The sequence below is a fragment of the Mastomys coucha genome, unplaced genomic scaffold (assembly GCF_008632895.1).
Source record: "Mastomys coucha isolate ucsf_1 unplaced genomic scaffold, UCSF_Mcou_1 pScaffold14, whole genome shotgun sequence".
Lineage (NCBI taxonomy): Eukaryota > Metazoa > Chordata > Mammalia > Rodentia > Muridae > Mastomys > Mastomys coucha.
In genome coordinates this window covers 30,852,718-30,872,931 of record NW_022196896.1, presented here as the reverse complement: position 1 = coordinate 30,872,931, position 20,214 = coordinate 30,852,718, and the positions used below count along the sequence as shown (strand labels likewise).

The 20,214-nt window shown below is 42.9% G+C and overlaps 1 protein-coding gene across 3 annotated transcripts in view; it reads left to right on the top strand.

The window, feature by feature from the left end:
- Nucleotides 1-8,704: 8,704 nt before the first annotated feature.
- Fam110b (family with sequence similarity 110 member B) overlaps nt 8,705-20,214 on the top strand; it is a 145,058-nt gene continuing 133,548 nt past the window's right edge. For 2 of the 3 annotated variants that reach the window (XM_031366686.1, XM_031366687.1), the window contains exon 1: nt 8,705-9,019. The gene's annotated coding sequence lies outside the window, so the exon portion shown is untranslated. Of the gene's footprint in view, nt 9,020-13,787; nt 13,931-20,214 lie in introns of all 3 variants that reach the window. The other variant, XM_031366692.1, reaches the window with a different exon arrangement.

Here is a 20,214-nt window from a genome sequence, read left to right as displayed (position 1 = left end):
ATCATCAGGAAAAATTCTCTTTTATTAAAAATAAATTCTTCTCTTATACAATACATCTTAAAAACAGTTCCTCTCCCTCCACTCCTCTCAGCTCCTAAGGGCTACCCACCTCCTTTTTTCCCCAAATCAACTTTTCCTCCATTTCCTCTTTAGAAAGCAGTGGACCTCCAAAAGATGACAAGATAGAGTAAGACAGAGTAAAAGCCCTTATATCGAGGCCGAACAAGGCAACCCAATAGACGAAAAGAGTCCTAAGAGCAGGCAAATATCAGAAAAATGTGCATCTAACTGTTAGTAGTCCCACAAAACACTTGAAAACATTTTAGAATGTGGCATAGAGTGGTTGTCTTTTCATATTTAGATATGTGTGTATCTAAACCATCACTACTGATACCCTAAATATACCCGGACTTTCTCCGATTGATTTACAAAACGGTTATGTTATCAAACTATCACCTAAGTAGCTGTATACTCATACACTGGTGCTGTGCCTAAGCTTTGTCACAGAAGCTTCTTAGGCAATGCTTAGTGCTGAAGCCTGTGGCTGACCAAAATGTCAAGAATAAGTGACGGTGGAGTGACAGTGGACAGTGTGGAGGTATGGGCATGGAACGTGCAGTACTGTAGGTAGACTCATGGAAAATGTGGAGGCATCACAGAGTGGTGGACATGTGTGTTAATAGATTGATGGAAATGGCTATTGCAGAGTATAGTCTGCTTTATTTAGTCAACAACATAAAGTGGATGCTAGAAACATAACTATCCAGAGCAGTTCAGGTAACGCAGGAAAACATCTTTCAGGATCCTGCTTATATCTCTACTCTTTGATGCCCCCAGACTGCATCTCCTTTTGTATTACTATGACGACAGTTTAAGGAAATACTAGAAATGCTCCATTCTCTAGAGGAAAGCAGGTGGGAGTAAGAAGAGGAGTTATTGCCAAGACGACCAATGGATATCTTTGCCTGAGAAGTTCATTTCCTGTGGTTCCTTACCACGACCTGGTAGTGGTTCATATTGTGTTTGGTTTAACAACCTTCATTATAGTTTTAGCTTTTTAAATATAGTATTTGAATTTGAAGAAACACAATACTTCATTTATTGCAGATCCACAAAAAAACTCAGATCCTTAAATATGTAGCTTTACAAATCTTTCCCCAACCAAGTAACAATTATCTCTTCCTGCAAAGCAAATCCTCCTTCTCCTGTGATTCTGATGTATGTCCTTGGAGGGGCATGTGACTTGGTGGCCAACAGTAGCAGCATTTGGATTATAAAGCTTTCCGGATGTTGGCATACCCTTCCTCATAACTAGGCTACATAGTAGATGCTGCAAAAACTAAGGCTCCATAGCTGTACCTGTGCATTCAGAGTGACATGGTAATTATGACATTACCAGTTGTGCATCATCTCATGGGATGTCTCAGGAACCTTTGTCAGATACTTGGACTTTGCTTGATACTATGGAAATTTCAAAAGAGGGCTCACTAGCATCTCCAGCTTTCTGGTAAAGTTAATAAGGAACCACCATGACCATATTTATTATTAAAGCACTTGGTGACATTTGGATCACTTATTAGTGCATAATGCAGTTTGAGCTATTAAAAACAAGCTATGAAACCCAGCATGACCTAGGAAGATCTTTTAAGGATAGCATAATTAAACCACATACTTGGAGTCCGAGAATCCAGCCAATTCATAATTTGTGAGATTATGATTATACTTATGAAAAAAACTGTAGTTATATTTAAACTATTTTCTACTTCTTAGCCTAAAACTCCTGACTCTCAACTACACAGAAGTGGAAGTTATTTGAGGAAGGTGAGTGTATCAGTGATGTCATTGTTATTTCTCCAGTGTACAATGGTTTTGTGTATCTATACTTTTGTCTAAAATATTTTCTCCCAAAGTCTCTTAATAATGCTATGATTAGTCTTTTATTTTTCTATCCCTTACAAGCAGTTGACCTCACAATTTTATCCATGCTAGGCATGTGCTCATCCACTGAGTGCTATCTCCAGCCTTTCCTGAGTATTCCTTAGTACAATTTAAGTGGAGAATTTGGGGTTGGGTGGAGAGTAAGCTGACTCGTGCAGACTCTCCCTCCCCATCCTCTGTCTTCTCTGACTTCTCACTCTGCTTGTTTTTCTGTCCAATTGCTTTTCTATTAACCACTTGCATGGGAAATTTCAAATGTTGAAGATCTAACGTCTTATCTGCTTCAAAGCTTTGGCTTCCTGACTAGTGGAAAATTATTTCAGTGTCACTGAAATAATGCTCAAAAGAATAATTTAAACCAGTTTTGATACTAGAAGAATCATCAAATGAGAGATAAGACAGAAAGTATTAGCCTGCTTTATGATTACATATTGCACTTAAGGCAAGTAAAATGTGAATAATAAAATGCAGGAGTAAAATAAGAGACTGGGTGGCAGAGTGAGGAAGAGTAGATGAATATAGGCAAATTTAGGTCTGCACCTGGAGCACTCTAATATTTTGTTAAGATTCCCCAGTAATTTGCAGGTGATTTCAACAAATACCAAGTACACACATTGCTTATCTTTTAGGTTAGTACTAGATGGCTGAAAAGTAAAATGTCTATAGGACACTTTGAATATATTCTCACCAAACATTTAGAAACTATCACATGTACAATAAAAACTGTTTAAAACAAAGGGCACAGTAATTCCTGAGTCTTTTAAGTGTGTGCGCCCAGTTAAAGGTATTTTAAAGAGAAGAAATTGGGTAGGAATGTTGGTACATCTGTTCCTCACATTCTTGTGACCCTCTTGCCCCTCTTTTCTGCCTGTGATCTGCTTCACTCATTAGCATCTCTTCTCAGCAAAGGTGGTAAGGGAAAGACCACTTTAAATCAGTTCATTCTCTTCTGTCCACTACAGAAGCACTCACTTAGAATTTGATTAGGCAGAGGTTTGAACGTCAGTGGAGCTTCAGTTATTCATCCCATACCAATCTCCTACTCAAGGAAAAATACAGTGAAGATTGTTTCTATTGCTATTAACCAGGTAACTTAATGTTTTAAGTTTGCTTTCCTGTGAGACATTTATAAACACTCAAATTATGTGCTATCATGTTTCGTATTATTTCTGATGATATCGAAGGGCATTTGTTAAACCAATGTCCTGTTTTTGATATCAACAAATACTGAAAGCATGAGCCTTTCAAACTATTTTAAAATCTGGAAGTTGGTGGGAGTCTCAGGCCCAGTAATAATGAGAACTCATCTTATTTCAACCAGTGCTAGAATTCCAGTCAGCTAGGCAGGAGGAAGTGCCTGTGCATCCTCATGGTCTTGGCCTTCGGGAAGCATGCTTTTCCCCAGGGTCACACATTCTGATTCTTTGCTATTAACCTACTCCATGTCCAGGGCAGCGATGGTGTTACCTGCATTGTATGTACCTGAATAACTGAATGAGTAACTGTTTCCCAGGGAAACAGCATCCTGCCCTTGCCACGGACCAGAGCATCCTGCCCTTGCCACGGACCAGAGCATCCTGCCCTTGCCATGGACCAGAGCATCCTGTCCTTCCACGTACCAGGCTCAGGCTGATTTTCCTTTTCTGATTCTTCTGCCTTTCTTTCATTTTTAAACTTAGTTTTCTGTATTAAGTTTTTTGTTTTTTACTAAAGCTTACTTGATGGAAAAGGGTGATGAATATGTCAGTCACTGAATGAATGACACAAGCAGGTAGACATGTCACTGGAGCAGTAAATAAGAGCTTACATCTGATTGATCTACAAATAGGAGGCAGAAAGAGAGAGTGAGAACGAGAGACAGAGACAGAGAGATACAGAGATACAGAAAAACAGAGAGACAGAAAGACAGAGAGACAGAAAGACTGGGCATGAGGTGGGCTTTGAAACCTCATAGTCTACACCAGAGATGGACCTTTTCAACAAAGCCACATCTCCTAATCTTTCCTAATCTTTTCACCAACAAGGGATCAAGCATTCAGATGTAAGCTTACAGAAGCCATTCTTGTCCATACCAGCAAAAGGGGATCTAGAACTAAGCTCTAAGGACCTCCCTTCATGCTAAGCAATCATTTTACTACTGAGGTACATCTCAACCCTTCTTTCTTCCCTTTTATATTTAATGTAGTTTCCCTACATTAACTAGGCAGGTCTTGAACTTGCACTTGCACATATACTTATTTCAACTAAGTGCTCTAGCTTCTTGGGTAGCTGGGACTGCATGCTGGAACCACCAGGCACAGCTGTTTTCAATTTTAAATCCATTGTAGTTTATCAACCATTTTATGTACATACATTCTAAAGCAATGTCAGGTGATGTCAAGTTTCTATAAAAGTGTCAAAATGCAAGCTTCCATTACTAGGCATATGTGAGATTAGTTACAAACAGCTCATTGCTGCTCTTTGAGTAAACTCTTCTAGAAGAAGGCTAGAGAAATACATTGCTCTGAAGGGAGGTACAAAAGGTGGAAACTGGATATTAAAATTCTGAAGCTGCAGGTCAGTGCCCCCATATCCAAGGATTAAATCAACCACAAATCACAAATATTCAGGAAACATCGTGTCTGTGTGGCACATATACAGACTTTCCTCCTTTCGACTATTCCTTCAGCACTGTAGTATAACAGCCACTTACAAAGGGTTACAAATGACTCCAAGAACAGTACTTAAGCCATAGAATACAGCAATTATTCTAAAAGCACTAGGTATTACAAACAGGCCAGAGAAGAGCTCACATTTACAGGAGGCTATGCACAGATTATATGCAAATATTACACTATTTAATGTATACTAAACTTAATCACCTAACAAAGGACTGGGTAACAGTGAAGATCATGGGTCAAATCCTCCATTGACACTAAGCGACAGCTGTATTCTGAGGCATGGATTTAGCAAAGGAGCATCCATGGGGAAAGCATATGAGTGCATGGAAGCCGACTTGGGGGCAAAAGACTAACAAGGAACATAATTTTTTTCAGTGTCAAGCAGGTATTTTCAAGAAGATGGAATATAGAGAAAAGATGCCAGTGGGAATGTCTGGAAGCAGAGGCCTCATGGTATGCCATATGTCCCTGAAGAGTGACCCCCCCCCTGCTGTCTGTCTTTCTTTGGTCCTTGGTCCAGCATGCCTCGCTGATGAAGGTGGGTGCAGAAACAGATTTCCTCTAGGACACAATAGCTAGCATACATGGGCTGGAAAAATATACTCAGAAAATTGAATCATAGAGAACTCTGCCTTACCTGACAACACAGATAAATATGTGAAGGGCCATCCTATCAAGTAGAACTTTTTTTTTTTTTTGACAATGAAAATGCTTTTGTCTTAATTTGGGCCAGCCAGCAGGGCAGCCATCAGCCACATGTTGTGAGTGAACACTTGAAAAAAGAATCTACTGTGGCGAAGAAAAATTTAAGTCATTGACATTTAAAATTAAAAAGTTTAATTCAGTGTTGAAACTTTAATTCAGTTACATTCCAGTGGCCTCTTGTGGTTAGCCTGGTTCACTGGATAGATGATTTGTGGGATCCATGAGGATGTTTGATTTAGAGTAAAAGATATATGGACTAGAGGTCACAAGGATCAGCTCATAAATCTTCTAATTGCTAACTTTAACCCTGGGTATGTCTTTTATTTTTCCTTGTCCTGAATGTCTTCATGAAATGTTCATCATAATATTTATGTTTAGTGGCCCGTGACAACTAAAAATGAAGCGTGCAAATGCCCTAACAGTCTATAGGAAGCTATAGGAGTTTAGTGATGTAGGTCCTGGTTGTTGTCTATGAGCACCCATCAGCATCCTGAGCTTGTGCAGGAGTGCAAGGTAAACTATGAGACCAGAAGCACTAGATAAACCCAGGCTGTAACTGATGGGAAACTGACCACAGTGCAGCAACTGACAAGGCCTACCTATCTCTCTCTTGCCAGTGGCTGCACTTTCTCTTGCTGCCTTTGGCTTCTAACCCATCCTCCCACTCCTGAATACATTCTGCTCACTCCTCCCTGCTTTTTCTATACCTTCAGAATAATGGCTGAAGGCAAAAGACAATTCAAACTCAAAGAGGTCTGAGGGGTGAGGATCTCTCAAGGCTTTCCCTGTAGAATGAAGAGCACAAGTTAACCTTGAACAAGCATCAGAAACTCTTGGGAGACGTTAACAACAACAAAACAAAAAACACCTCATGCTTGTCTCCTTCTCCCCAATCTGGAGACCCAGTGCTATCAGGAGCTCTCCGGATAATTCTGCAACTTGCCAGAAAGCACTTTGTTATACTGTGATTTTAGAAGGAGTTCTGGACAAGTGGACTGTGTGACCCTGACCTTACTGAAAGAGAACAAAGAAATAGACCATACTGGGGCCCTGGCTGTGGGAAACTTTTCTCCTTTGGTGAGATTCTGCAGGGGTATTATCAACATTTGTCCAGGTGTTCCTGGAATCTGCAGTCTGGATACCAAGACTCCTGTCCTTCCCATTGCTTCTGAGCTGTTGAGCCGTGACGTCCTTGTCTCTCCAGTGGGAGGCCTATCTCTTTACAGTGGACTGCTATCCAGTTCACAGGTTTTCATATTTCTGAAATTCCACCAGCGATTGGAAGACTAGGTTCTTCCTCATGTAAAGAGACACTGCTGAGCTCTCTGATTCCCCCCACCCTTTAGAAATCATATTATTATCCCAGATGAAATAAGTCCAGCAATCAGAGGCTGTGGCTAATATTGAAAAACTCTATCTACAGATGCTTGTTTCAGAACCAGTCAAACATTGTTACATACTTCCTGAGAGAAAAACCTTTGGAGACAAATGAATTCCAAGCACAGGCCAACAGCCCACATGAACAATACTCTAAGCACAGGAAGATTCTAGTTAAAGAAAAAAAAATTAGTGTGGAAAAATTAGAATTTCCAGAAGACTATGGGAGTCCTTCAGATTTTGTCTCAAAAAGACCAATTCTAGATTAGCAGACAATAGAAAGGAATAAAAACACACTTTATTGTACTAACTGATAAGACAGAAAGTGTATTAGACTTTATTGTACTAACTGATAAGACAGAAAGTGTACTAGGAGTCTCTGATTTAGACATTGTTTGCCTCTTGCTGTCTGAACATATCTCTTATTGGGTTCGGAGTATAATATGATTCTATATTGAAACACCTTCAATGAGACCCCCTAATCCAGTTAAAACCCAGTTTTTTGTTGTTTGTTTGGGGTTTTGGCTTTTTGAGACAGGGTTTCTCTGTGTAGCCCTGATTGTTCTAGAATTCACTTCATAGGCCAGTCTGGGCTCCAATCCACAGAGATCTGCTTGCCTTTTTGTGAAATAAAGGCCTTACTCGACTTCTTCATTATCAAGAAATTATTTGGTTTGGTCAACACAAAAGCTAGAAGTTACTGGTTGTGTTTCTGATTTCCAAAGCCCAGGGTAATCTTTTATGATTTTTATAAGTCAACATTTTAAAAGGGAGTCCATTGCAAAACTGAATGAGCAAGAAGGCAGTTTACCCTTGCCTTTCCTTGAAAGCCGCACCCTGATGCTGTGAAGTTCAATTTGCATAGATAAGTTAGTTGAGACGTGAATTTTCCTGACTCTCCTGCTTTGGAGGTTTCCTTCTGGCTTGCCTTTGTTCTCTGGTGGGGTACACTCAGCTGCTGCAGGCTTACAGGACATATTTAGGAGAAAGAACCTTGATATTTCCTGAGTAGGTCATGACCTCCTTCTTCCCATCTCTATTTCCAGAGTAAAGATATTCTTTACTTGGAAGTCCTGGGGCACTCAAATGGAAGTTTGCATCTCACTCACACACAATGAGAAATGGCAAGGCTTAAAACAAGGAATTGGAGCAAGCAAGTGCAGGGGTGAGGTCTGCTTTGGCTGGAAACTGGCTGCCTTTGCTATAATGATGAAAAATAGCTTCAGTCTATCGACACTGTTTTGGAGTAGGAATAGAGGCTGACAAGGACCTCGTTTGCATGCCAACCTTCACTTAAAGCCCAGCATTACATCATATACTAACACAATACTCTTGCAAACAGCCAGAAATTTACTGTAGCTATCTGATTTTTATTTGATAATTTCTGAACTAGAGGGAATCAAAAGTTGCATAATTTGAATATGTATAGACAGCCTTCCCAAGAAAATCATACAAGTGCCATTATTACAATTCATAGTACTAAGGGTTAAAAATAGAGAAATTTTGTTTGATAGTTTTTTGGGGGGGCAAGGAATATATATTGTATATTGTGTTGTATTGTATATTAGGGGGTATTGTATAATACCCCCTAATCTCTTTTAAATTCGGTTATTTTGATATACATGCATTTTAATTTTTAGACTTCCCACTAGTAAAACTCAATTAGAACATACTTAGTGTTCCTAAAATGCTTCCTGCCCACGGAGAAAACCCTATTACTAACCACACGAGTTAGGAGACTTGGCAAGATCTTCAAGAAGGGGCTATCAGAAAGGCTCATCACATCTGCCCACTTGTTCTAGGAACCCAACACAGCCTGATGTGCACTGTCCTGGGTGGGGGAGACGCATCCCAGGGCGTCAAGGGGTGGGAGCGGTGGGGGAGTGGGACATAGGGTGGGCGTGGGGCTGACGGGGGTGGGGCCAAGGCACAGCTGGGCGGGGTGGCTGAGAGCGAGGAGGAGTGCGGGTGCGGAGGGGGTGGGGCGGGAAGGTAGGCTGGGGGCGGGGCGCTCCGGGGGCGTGCCGGCTGCGAGGGGACACGCGCTCTGGGCCGCAGCAACTGGCTCCAAGTTCCCTCCCTCGCTCTCCCGCGGAGCCTGCCTGAGCCCGCCCCTTCGGTGCGGAGGAGCAAACGCGGCCGCCGTCAGCCCAGCCCTCCGTTGCCGCCCGATCTGGGCCGATTCGGCTAACCCGGTCCACTCGGAGCCGGCGGCGAGGACCGGGCGGTCACTTCATCCCCGGCCTTACAGTGCCTCGCGGGGCCCAAGCTCCTCGCGGTCTTCGGAGCCTGCCTGGTGCCTGGCCTGGCCGCCTGGCAGGGGCCGGCGTGCATCCAAGGTAAGCCGGGGCGCTAGCGGGCGGGGAGTACCTCTCAGGGTCCCGCTCCGGCCGGGCCTGTGCTCCGAGGAGCCTGGCCCGCTGTCCGCCCTGCGCCCGGCTGCACGCCCGGGCCAGAGATGAGGCCCAGGCTCTGAAGGAGTGCTGACTTCTGGGGAGAAGGTGGGCGAGGACGCGGCGGCCCCCGACCCCACTCCGTGCTGCATCCCCACCCAGGTCATCCCGTGGGCGCGTCAGTGTGCTGTCAGCTCCTGCGGGAATGCAGATCCCGGGGCTCTGAAAGTTTGTTTGTCCCCAACCCCCCACCCCCTCCATTCCTCCCACAGCTCGGTTGTCTCTGTTTTCTTTGAAAGCATGCGGATTGGAAATAGAATAAAATTGATCCTGGCTCCCTCGTTCCCCTGTCACCTAGCGGTGCTCAGAACTTGGCGACAATGCCAGGCTGTGGGAAGCTGGTGTCTGCTCTGCCCTCCTTTTGTTAGAGCAGGGAGCCTGATGGTGAAAACGGCAGTGACAAGTCTTTACGTGGTGGCTAGTGAAGAAGGAAGAGGAGATAACTTTGCTTTATTACTTCTCAAAGTGGGAATAAGACCACCGGTCGCCCAGCTTTTTGACCCTTTCAAGTTGCTATTCAGATTTATTGACAGTCACCCCATTCTCCTCCAAGAAAGAACAGGCATTCTTTCCTGCCTAAGATTCAGGCTGACTCTGGGTTTCCCCCCACAGCCAAGTTATGTCCTGTGCAAATCTGGCGCACATCTGTGACAACAGTGCATGGCTGGCTTGTGAGGACTGCGGAGTCTATTTTTGCAGAGAGGAATATGATAGCAGAATCAGCAATTTTTTTCTGTATGAATAATATGACTTCCATTTTCATTTCCTCTCTTGGTGTGAAAGAGTTATTTAGCATCCACCATCTAAGTCATGCAAAAGCACCTGTGCTGTTGATGTTATTATTACCATTGTTTCTTCTTCTTCTTCTTCTTATTGTTATTACTGTCGTATTTGTATTCATTTTGTGGTATTGAGACCTGGTCATTCAAATGAGGCATTTATTAACCATAGTTATTTTAAGATAAGGGCAGGCAAGTTGATGGTAACGTGCCAATGATTTACCCCATTAAATTTATTCTGTGACATCTCTTCATTATTCACCTAAAATCATGAATTGAACACAGGAATAGCATTACTTTTTGAACCTGAAAATCTGCAAAGGTCTTAATATAGGGCATGGAAGATAGTTCTAGAGAAATATTAGATATTTGTATCTGTTTTTATTTTTAACCCATGTTTTTGGTGTTCTGGAAAAGAAAGTGGGTCTTTTGTTTGTTTTTATCCCAGATCGTTTAAAGCATGATCTATTTTGAGTCAGTGATTTAATTTTAGATCAGAATTGAGGTTGGGTTGTTTGCAGGAGACCGACTAGCTACTGGCTCTGTGTATCCTCAGTGGCTGGCAAGGGGGGATTTGGTATTTGTCTGGTCTGTAAGTCTGAATCCAGTCATGGCCTGGGGAGTTTTGTAATAAGACCTGGTTGTCCATGAAGGGCTTAACCAGAAGGAAAATCTCTGCTGTGAACCTCATCTTCAAATCCCCCTCCTCCCTAGGTTTATAATACTGTTTTAAGTTTCTAGTTGGAAAACACATATTGGCATAGAAGTTGGTTAACACTGTCTATGCTTGCTATTAATGAAAGGTGAATGTATGTGCTGTTTGATCATGACTCTAGCTTGAAAGCCTTGGGATCGATACCTATAGAATAAATGGTTGAGAAAAAATAAAATTACCTCCTTGCCCTTTTCAGTAACCACAATGTGATGCTTGCAGCTTAGATATTTTATATGGTTGCCACTTAGCTGTCAGTTTCCCACTCTGTCCCTACTATTGAGTTCTAAGAGAAAACCTTTCCCTTCTTCAGTGTTTAGCTACAGACAGGCTTTGTATTAGCTGAGCTGCTGTAGGTATAGCCCATCAACAGTAGGTGGTGCTGTGGGGGAGTCTGGCTGCTCAGCCAAGCAAGGCACAGGTATGCTTGTGGAAAATCCAGCATTAATCTGCACCAGTGCTTGCCAGGCATGAAAAAACCCACGGCACAGACACCGGCCTGCAGGAGTATTAGGAGTGACATGGTTTCTTAAATTTCTTCTTTGCATTTTTAATATTTGGGGAACGTTTACCTGGAGAACCTTTTCTCCTTTTAGAGTCCAATAATGTTCTAGATCCTACATGTATAATGCTTATAAAAATTATTAGCTGTACTCTTTACTTTTATTGTTCTTCATTAGAGTCTGGTGGACTAACCTAAGCCGAGAGTCTCTCCAGCTAACCTGGACTTTTTCTTTTTCTAATATGGACTTTCGGTTCAGAGGAACAAACGGTACAGAACCTGCTCTCCTCCTGAATTTATTTGAGGAAACCTGTCTTAGGCCATGCTCCCCTTTTGCTCTTCTTTGTTACCTCTTACCATTTTTCGGGCTCTTGGCAGGTTGCATTGAGAATTGATATTCAAGGTGAAGACTCTGAATTTATTCTATGCTGGCTGCATACCCCAGCTAGGAAGTAAATCAGTCCACTCAGTAAAAGGTTTTCTGGCTCTCAATCAGTTACCTGTGAAGGCCGGCCCTGTGAGTAGCATGTCTCTAGGCTTCGTCTTACTCCTCTAACAAACAATAGTTTTACCATTATCTGCTTTCTGTGGGTGAGTTTAGTGAATTTAGTATCTGAGGCATAGCTAATAAATAGCAAGATGTGTGTTAAGTACCAGAGCCTGGCTTTTCTACTACCCAGAGAGGAAAAGGTTTGCTGCCCCTTAGCTGCTGGAGCTGACTGCCCTCTTCTTCAGGGATTTGGTATCAGAAAAATCTGTCACTCAGTGATCGGATTTGGATTTTCTGGGTAGTGCTTGATCATCGAACAGTCCAAAAGTAGGAGAAATTGAGTTTTTTTTTCCTTCTCCTGAATAGTCTTATAATGTGTGGTAAAGATGACTTGTTTCGAGAGTTGAAGAGGATGGCAGTTCAATGTCTTTGGATTATAGATAAAAGGCTCATGAAAACGGTTTAGACATTGAGGCTGTGAAGCGAGGGTATTGGGGCTGTTTGGGGCTGTTCTCATGACAGCCCAACTCTGGACTGAGCCTTGTGACAATCTCACCTTTAGTGAGCTTGTTTACTGTGATCGCTTTCATTTGGTAGATAGGACTGTGAGCTGGTTTTGTTCCACAGCTGAAGCAGAGCCTAAACTTAATCTTTACAAAAACAATGATGGATGGTGTTTCTCAGTTGGCTACCCTACAAATAGGAATAGGAAGTTAAACAAGTAGGACTTGAGAAACTCTGACAAGAGCCGGCGACTCAGGCACAGTGCTGTCCCCAAAGCCTAATGGAACTGTGATTCTGGGCAATGAGAGTTTCCAAACCAGTTGATGACCACGAAAGGATTGAGTGATGGCTGTGGAGTGTCTTTTCTCATTTCACTTGCAGTGATGGCAGTAACGAAGATACAGCCAACCTTTTCTACACTACCACAGTCCTTTCTCATCTTGTAGACAACTTGGGCTAGTTTCTTAATGATTATTTTGCAAAGTAATATTAATAAATGTGTACCATGCATTGCCTTTATTGACACCTTTGGTTTCTCCATGTGTTTGAGGGAACAAGGGACAGGGTAGAACTTTAATCTTTTTCATATGATAAAATTTGTCACAATAGGAGAGACTACATAAGGACCTGGTCTTTATGAGCCTTAGCCTCCCCTCCATCCCCTCAGCCCCTAGTGTGCTCTCAGGAACACACACACACACACACACACACACACTCACTCACTCACTCACTCACACACTTTTAAAGCTTAGTAGCCAAACAGATTGCTTTTTTTTCTAGCATTGACAGTAAAAAAGAGAGTGGCACTGGGCTTTAAAACTGTAAATGTTTTAGATACAAGTCCAAAGGAGAGCACCTCATTTCTAGAGGAAACTGTTATTTAGGAGACAGGTTTCTGGAAGAATTGTAAGAATCTCATGGTGTGGTTTGTGCTTCAGGCCAGGATCAAAGTGGTTTAAATTGTCCAATTCCAGATAAGACCTTTAAAAACACAATCTTAATCACATGGGATTTTGGGTCTTTGTGTTGTAATGAAAAGCAGGGTTTTTTTTTCCCCTTCCTACTGACACTAGAAGTTATTTTCACTTTTTCAGATGTCCTCTTAAAGAAGAATCGTGGATAATACTTTTTTTGTTTTTTTGGGACAGGGTTTTCCGTGTAGCCCTGGCTGTCCTGGAACTCACTCTGTAGACCAGGCTGGCCTTGAACTCAGAAATCTGCGTGCCTCTGCATCCCAAGTACTGGGATCAAAGGTGTGCGCCACCACTGCCCCGTGTGATAATACTTCAAAATAACCATTATTACCAACCATGCTTTGGTCCCCCAAACTGGAACTTTGTTAAAGAAAAAAAAAAAGAAGTAATTATACAAAAGGATATAGTTAATAATTTGTCCTATTATTGTTAATATATTAAAAATTATTTGCAGAGGATCCATTATGTGCCAGATTTAAGATAAATAAATAAATAAATAGATAAATAATCACTAGTCAGGAAAAGATGTGGTCCCTGCTTCTTCATGGCTTATGTTCACTACCCAGGAAAAGATGTGGTCTCTGCCTATTCATGGCATGTATTAGTTGCTTTTCCTTTATCTGTAAGCCCAGTAATATGATTCAGTATCTGACAAAAGCAACTTAAAGGAGAAAGATTTATTTTGGTGTATAGTTCCAGGGGACTCCCAGAGGCCGGAGGGTGAGGCGTTGCACCTATGGTGAGGAGGCAGGAGGAGATGGTCGCTTCTACCCAGCTAGCTGTCTGTGTTTGTGCAGTTCAGGATGGAAGCCTAGGGTACAGAATACACATCTGAGGTAAGTCTTCCCGCCTCATCTAACCTAATATCCAGAGCATCCTTCACAGTCACGTTCAGAGGCTAACCTCACACCCTTATTGGTGTGATTGAAGGCTTATTGCCTAGGTGACTCCAGACTCTCACATCTTTAGAGTGTAACATGGAGGAATAGAGAGTAAATCACATCAGTGGTTCTCAACCTTCCTAACGCTTCGACCCTTTAATACAGTAACTCATGATGTGGTGACTCCTAACCATAAAATTATTTTTGTTGCTACTTCATAACTGTAATTTTTAGAGTTGTAAATTGAAATGTAAATATCTGATATGTGACCCCCCCACCCCAAAGACTTTACAACCCACCCGTTGAGAACCGCTGAATTAAATGAATATACAAAAACTTAACTTAAATGATTTCCAAGTGCAGTTGAGAATGGGGAAGACTTCCCACCTGTGTGGGAAATGTGGTTTGGAGAATCTCAATGAGAGAGAACCTTAGTGAGTGCTGAGAGTTAGTTAAAACAAAAGGAAACAAAACAAAAGGAGGCAACCTTTGGAGGGTGTTTGACAATAGAGATGGCTTAGGCAAATGGCTTGTGGCAAACAGAAACAGAAGACAGGAAACCAGGTCAGTTGTTGGCCTTGTAGACCATTGTGTGTATGAGTGTGTGTGTGTGTGTGTGTGTGTGTGTGTGTGTGTGTTTCATTTATTCTGTGGATGGTAGAAATTGTCGGTTTAATCTGAAGAGGATTTGGCTTTGATTTGCAGATTTGGAGACTTGGTTGTGGGAAGGGGACAGATAGTAGATCTTGTGAGAAAAGTGGAAACAGGAAGCCATGATCAAGATATTGGGGTGGGGAGGAGCAGTGTTTGGTAGACTAGAAGGAAGCAGAGAAGGTGGAGAGGCCTGGTGTCTGTGAGATTCTGAATTTTTCTTCCTCATGTAACATACCTCTGCCTTTGGGATGTATCATCATTCTCCATGCCACTGGGATAGAGCTACAATGCCATTTGGACTGTGACACAACACTAGCTGTAATGCGGATCCCGATTCCGGGTCATGAGAGGGGAAAATAGATGTGCTTTGGGTCAGAGCAGTGCAGCCTGTTCTGCAGACCAATGCTGGAGGGCTTGTTACCTTGTATCTTACTGCTTGTTCCTGAAGGAAGTGAGGTAAGCCCTGGGTTTGGCAGCTTGGGGAGAAAGATCTTTACACCTGGTAGAATCAACTGCTGACTCAGAAATTGCAGCAGAAAACTACACCAGGTGTGAAGACTCTCTTTAGTGTGCTTCACAAATGGGCATTGCATTCATGTGCACACAGTCTAGGTTGTTGGTATCACAGAGTGCATTACATTCCTGGATACACACAGTCTAGGTTGTTGGTATCCCAGAGTGCATTGCATTCATGTATACACACAGTCTAAACACAGAGTGCATTGCATTCATGTGTACACACAGTCTAGATTGTTGGTATCACAGAGTGCATTACATTTCTGTATACACACACAGTCTAGATTGTTGGTATCAGAGTGCATTGCATTCATGCGCACACACAGTCTAGATTGTTGGCATCCCAGAGTACATTACATTCATGCATACACACACAATCTAGGTTGTTGGTATCCCAGAGACCAGGAATCTCGGAAGCCCAGATTTGCTGTATTTCAGGGAGGTTCAGACACTCCGTGTATGTATTGTGAAAGATCCACACTTCTCTGTTGTGTCACTGGGTAGGCTGAGGCCCTGGGAATTCCAGGTCAAAAGTGTACTTGTAGCCAGTGAATAGCTAGGTAGTTTCCTTGAGAAGAGGGATAGGTCTCCCAATGCAGTCTGTGGGAGGGTGCCGACTGGCTCCATGAAATTCCTTCAGTGCTGGAGGCTGCAGGACCTCAGCTCCTTGTCTTTAAAATGGGAAAGGCTATATACCCTACTTCAAGACCACTGAGAAAGTTAGGTGAGAAGCTTACAAGGTGCAGAACTCTTGTCTTTCTCGCTTATAGATTTCGTGCCTTATTCCTTCCCTGTATTATAATTTCATCTTTTGGGTCTTGGGAGAAAAGTTACTACATCAGTTGTGCCACGATTGCTGAAGGTAGAGTGGTAGCCTCTTTGCCAGCCACACTGTTGATTTCCTCCATAGCCCTCATCCATAGCTGAAACTTCACATGGATTTTGTTTGTGCATTGAGGATACCTCTGCATGAGTTAGAGTTCATGCTCACATTTGTGCCTTGCACTGTGGCGGGCCACGTGGTGCCATCTGCAGTGCCCTGCTGCAGGCAAGGAGGCCCTTGTCCTCTGGGTTCCTGGTGACATAGCCAAAAGACCTGATCTCAGGTAGTCTTTTCCTTCGTTAGAGTGTACACAATGAAGTGACTGGCTTTTCAGCGGAGCAATACATACATGTTCTCTGCAGTCTTTGCAAGGTTACATAGGGACAGAGAGGTTGGATGGAGGAAAACAATTGTGCTTAGAGACATGGGTTTCTTTGTAGGACAGTAGATTTGCAGTGGCTTGTAAAAGATAAGGCATGTTTGGTCTTTGAGCTGAATGTCACTCACCACACAGGTCATTTAAAGCCAGAGATACTTCATACAGATACTTGATTATTGCCATGTTTTATAAAAACATAAGGGAGAGAAGGAATATGTTTGATGGAGGTGTAGTCATTTGTGAGTGAAGGGTGTGCCTCTGCCGCCCCATGTTTGAGGCATTCCTTACCCCTCAGGGACCAGCCACACAACAGTATGGTAAAGTATAGAATAGAGTTTATTCAGGGATGTTGAGAGGGCAATAGAGACAGAGAAAGGCAGAGAGAGAGTAGAGAAGTAGAAAAGTAGAGGCCACACATGAGCACCTGGAGAGAGATGGAGGGGGAGAGGACAGAGCGAGAACAAGAAGGCAAGAGAGCAAGAGCGAGCGGAGGGGCAAGCAGCCCTTTTTATAGTGAGTCAGGCACACCTGGCTGTTGCTAGGTAACTGTGGGGCTGAGCCTAGACAAAATGTTAACAATTATTATATAATAAAATCACAGGAGTTGGGCTGAAGAAGTGGCAAGTGATTAAAATCACTCCCTGCTCTTTCAGAGAACCAGACCTGAGTTCCTAACACCCATGTCAAATGGCCAGTAATTCCACATCTAGGGGATCTGACGTCCTTTTCTGACCTTTATGGGTATGTACACATATGGCATATATCCACACTAAAATATACATACAACCATAAATAAAAAAAATAATAAAGATTTTAAAAGCAATGGACGTAAAGGGAGCAGGCGAGTGTCACCTGTGTGAAAGTGGCCAGCGGTTACTGAATTATTCTAGTTGCCTAACACGCTGGAGCCATTAGTCTCCCAACCTTGACATTGCGGTGACAGACCCTGTCAGCTGCTACTCCTGGCTGGGATTCTTCTCCCAGTTCCTGCTTAGTTGTTTTCAATCACTTTGCATTCTGTACCTCATTACTGTGACCTACTGGTTCTTTGTTTTAAATGCTATCTGCAGTTTTCAGAGGAAAACTATCCTTTCAGAAATGACAACACTTGGTCAGTCTCTACGCTTTTAGTCTTTCTCAGTGCTTTCTTCTTGCTTGTTGCATAGTTTGTCTGTGCAAAGACCCCATAATCATGGATTTGCATGCACTTTTAGTTGCCACACATGCAGCTACATTAGTCACCTTTCTTTCCTTGGCTTAGCAAGAGCCATCATTCCCACTCTTGTGGAAAACAGTCTGAGTCCCAGACACTTGCCTTGCACACACTGGGTGCTACCCATTCATAGCACTGTGAAAGCAATGAATAATGGACATTTGGAATCTGGGCTCAGTAAGTGGGGACTGGTGGCAGAGGGTGATAGCCTGGTGTGCATATATTCACTTATGTAAAGCAAGCAGTGGGAACTGGGAAGCTTGCTGTAGATTGGGCTCTGATTTGTGCTTTAAAAAAATCCCTTAAATTTCTTACTGTCCTATGTTCTTTCACATGACTATTAATTGGAATGCTGTGTTTTTCTTCCTAATCAAACTTTGTTTTTGTGGGTTATTATGAACAGATGAGAGAAATGACCACTGGCTCCTAGACGACTGAATGTAGATGGTCTCTGACAGCTGTTGACTCGAGCATGTTGCATCCCTGGCTCCTAGGTCTATGGGATGCAGCCTAACTCGCTAGTTTGCCTAGAGTGGCTGTCAGGTTTGAAGGGATAGGGCTGACTGTGTAGGAGCTTAGTTCTTTGTTCTTTGATTTATTGAAGATTTTATAGTAGTTCTTGCCTATAAATTTATATTTATAGCTCACAGTCGAAGAGAATATTATCATCAGTATATAAATATATATATTGCAGGTACTTGATCTATTATTTTATTTGTTTGTTTATTTATTTATTTTACTTATTCACTTTACATCCCACTCACTGCCCCCCTTTCAGATCACATCCTCCCACAATCCTTCCCCCATCCCCTTCCCCTTCTTCTCTGAGAGGGTGGGACCTCCCTTGGGTATCCCCCAGCCTACATATCAAGTCTCTGAAGGGCTAGGCACATCCTAGACTTTTGAGGCCAGACAAGGCAGCCCCAGCTAGAATATATCCCACAACAGCTTTTTAGATAGCCCCCACTCCAGTTGTTCAGGACCCACATGAAGACGGAGCTGCACATTTGCTACAAATGTGTGGGGAGGCCTAGGTCCAGCCCACGTCTGTTCTTTAGTTGGTGGTTTAGTCTCTGAGAACCCTAAGAGTCCAGGTTAATTGATTCTGCTGGTCTTTCTCTGGAACTCCTATCCCCTTCAGGCCCAAAATCCTTCCCTCTCTTCTTTCATAGGAGTCCTCAGGCTATATCCAATGTTTCACTGTGGGTTGTCTGAGTCAGCTGCTTGGTGGAGCCTCTCACAGAACAGCTATGTTAGACCCCTGTCTGCAAGCATAACAGTATCAGTATAGTGTCAGGGATTGGTGCTTGCTCATGGGATGGGTCTCAAGTTGGGCCAATTGCTTTTGGGCCATTCCCTCAGTCTTTGCTGCATACCCCATGCCTGCATTTCTTCTAGAAAGGATCAATTTTGGGTTGAAGGTTTTGTGGGTGTGTTGGTGTCTCTGTTGCTCCACTGGGGTTCCTGCTTGGCTGCAGGAAGAATTCTCTTCAGGATCCATATCCCCAGTGTTGTGAGTTACAGTTAAGGTTGCCCACATTGATTCTTGGGTGCCTCCCTTTTCCCACATCTCTCTCATGTCCTGGAGATGCCTCCAACTCCCCACTTTAATCAGTTGCAGATTTCCATTCATTCTCATGACCATCTGGTCATTTCTCCTGTCTCTTTCCACACTTGATCCTGAATCTCCCTCAATTTCCCTCCCTATCCTCTCTCCTACCCATTTCCCTCCTTCCATATGCCTCTTATGACCATTTTATTTCCTCTTCTAAATGAGATTCACTTGTGCTTTCTTCTGCATTTAGATTCTTCAGGTCAGTGGAGTATGATCCTGTATGTTATGGATAATATCTGTCTACTTGTAACTGAGTACAACTATATATGTCCTTTGGGAACTGGATTACTTCACTCGGAGATATTCACAATATTCATCCATTTACCTGCAAAATTCATGATGTGTTTGTTTTTCATAGCTGAATAGTATTCCACTGTGTAGATGTACCACATTTTCTTTATCCATTCTTCAGTTCAGGGACATCTAGGTTGCTTCCAGTTTCTGGCTATACGAATAAAACTGCTATGAACATAGTTGAGCAAGTGTCTTTGTGGAATGTTGGTGCAACTTTTGGGTATATGCCCAGGAGTGGTATAGCTATTCCCAGTTTTCTGAGAAACCACCTATACTGGCTGGTTTTGTGTGTCAACTTGACACAGGTTGGAGTTATCCCAGAGAAGGGAGCTTCAGTTGGGGAAGTGCCTCAATGAGATCCAGCTGTGGGGCATTTTCTCAATTAGTGATCAAGGGGGTAGGGCCCCTTGTGGGTGGTGCCATCTCTGGGCTGGAGGTCTTGGGTTCTATAATAGAGCAGGCTGAGCAAGCCAGGGGAAGCAAGCCAGCAAGGAACATCCCTCCATGGCCTCTGCATCAGCTCCTGCTTCCTGACCTGCTTGAGTTCCAGTCCTGACTTCCTCTGGTGATCAACAGCAATGTGGAAGTAAGCTGAATAAACCCTTTCCTCCCCAACTTGCTTCTTGGTCATGATGTTTGTGCAGGAATAGAAACCCTGACTAAGACACCACCAAAATGATTTCGAAAGTGGTTGTGCAAATTTGCACTCCCATAAGCAATGTAGAAGTGTTTTCCTTGCTCAACA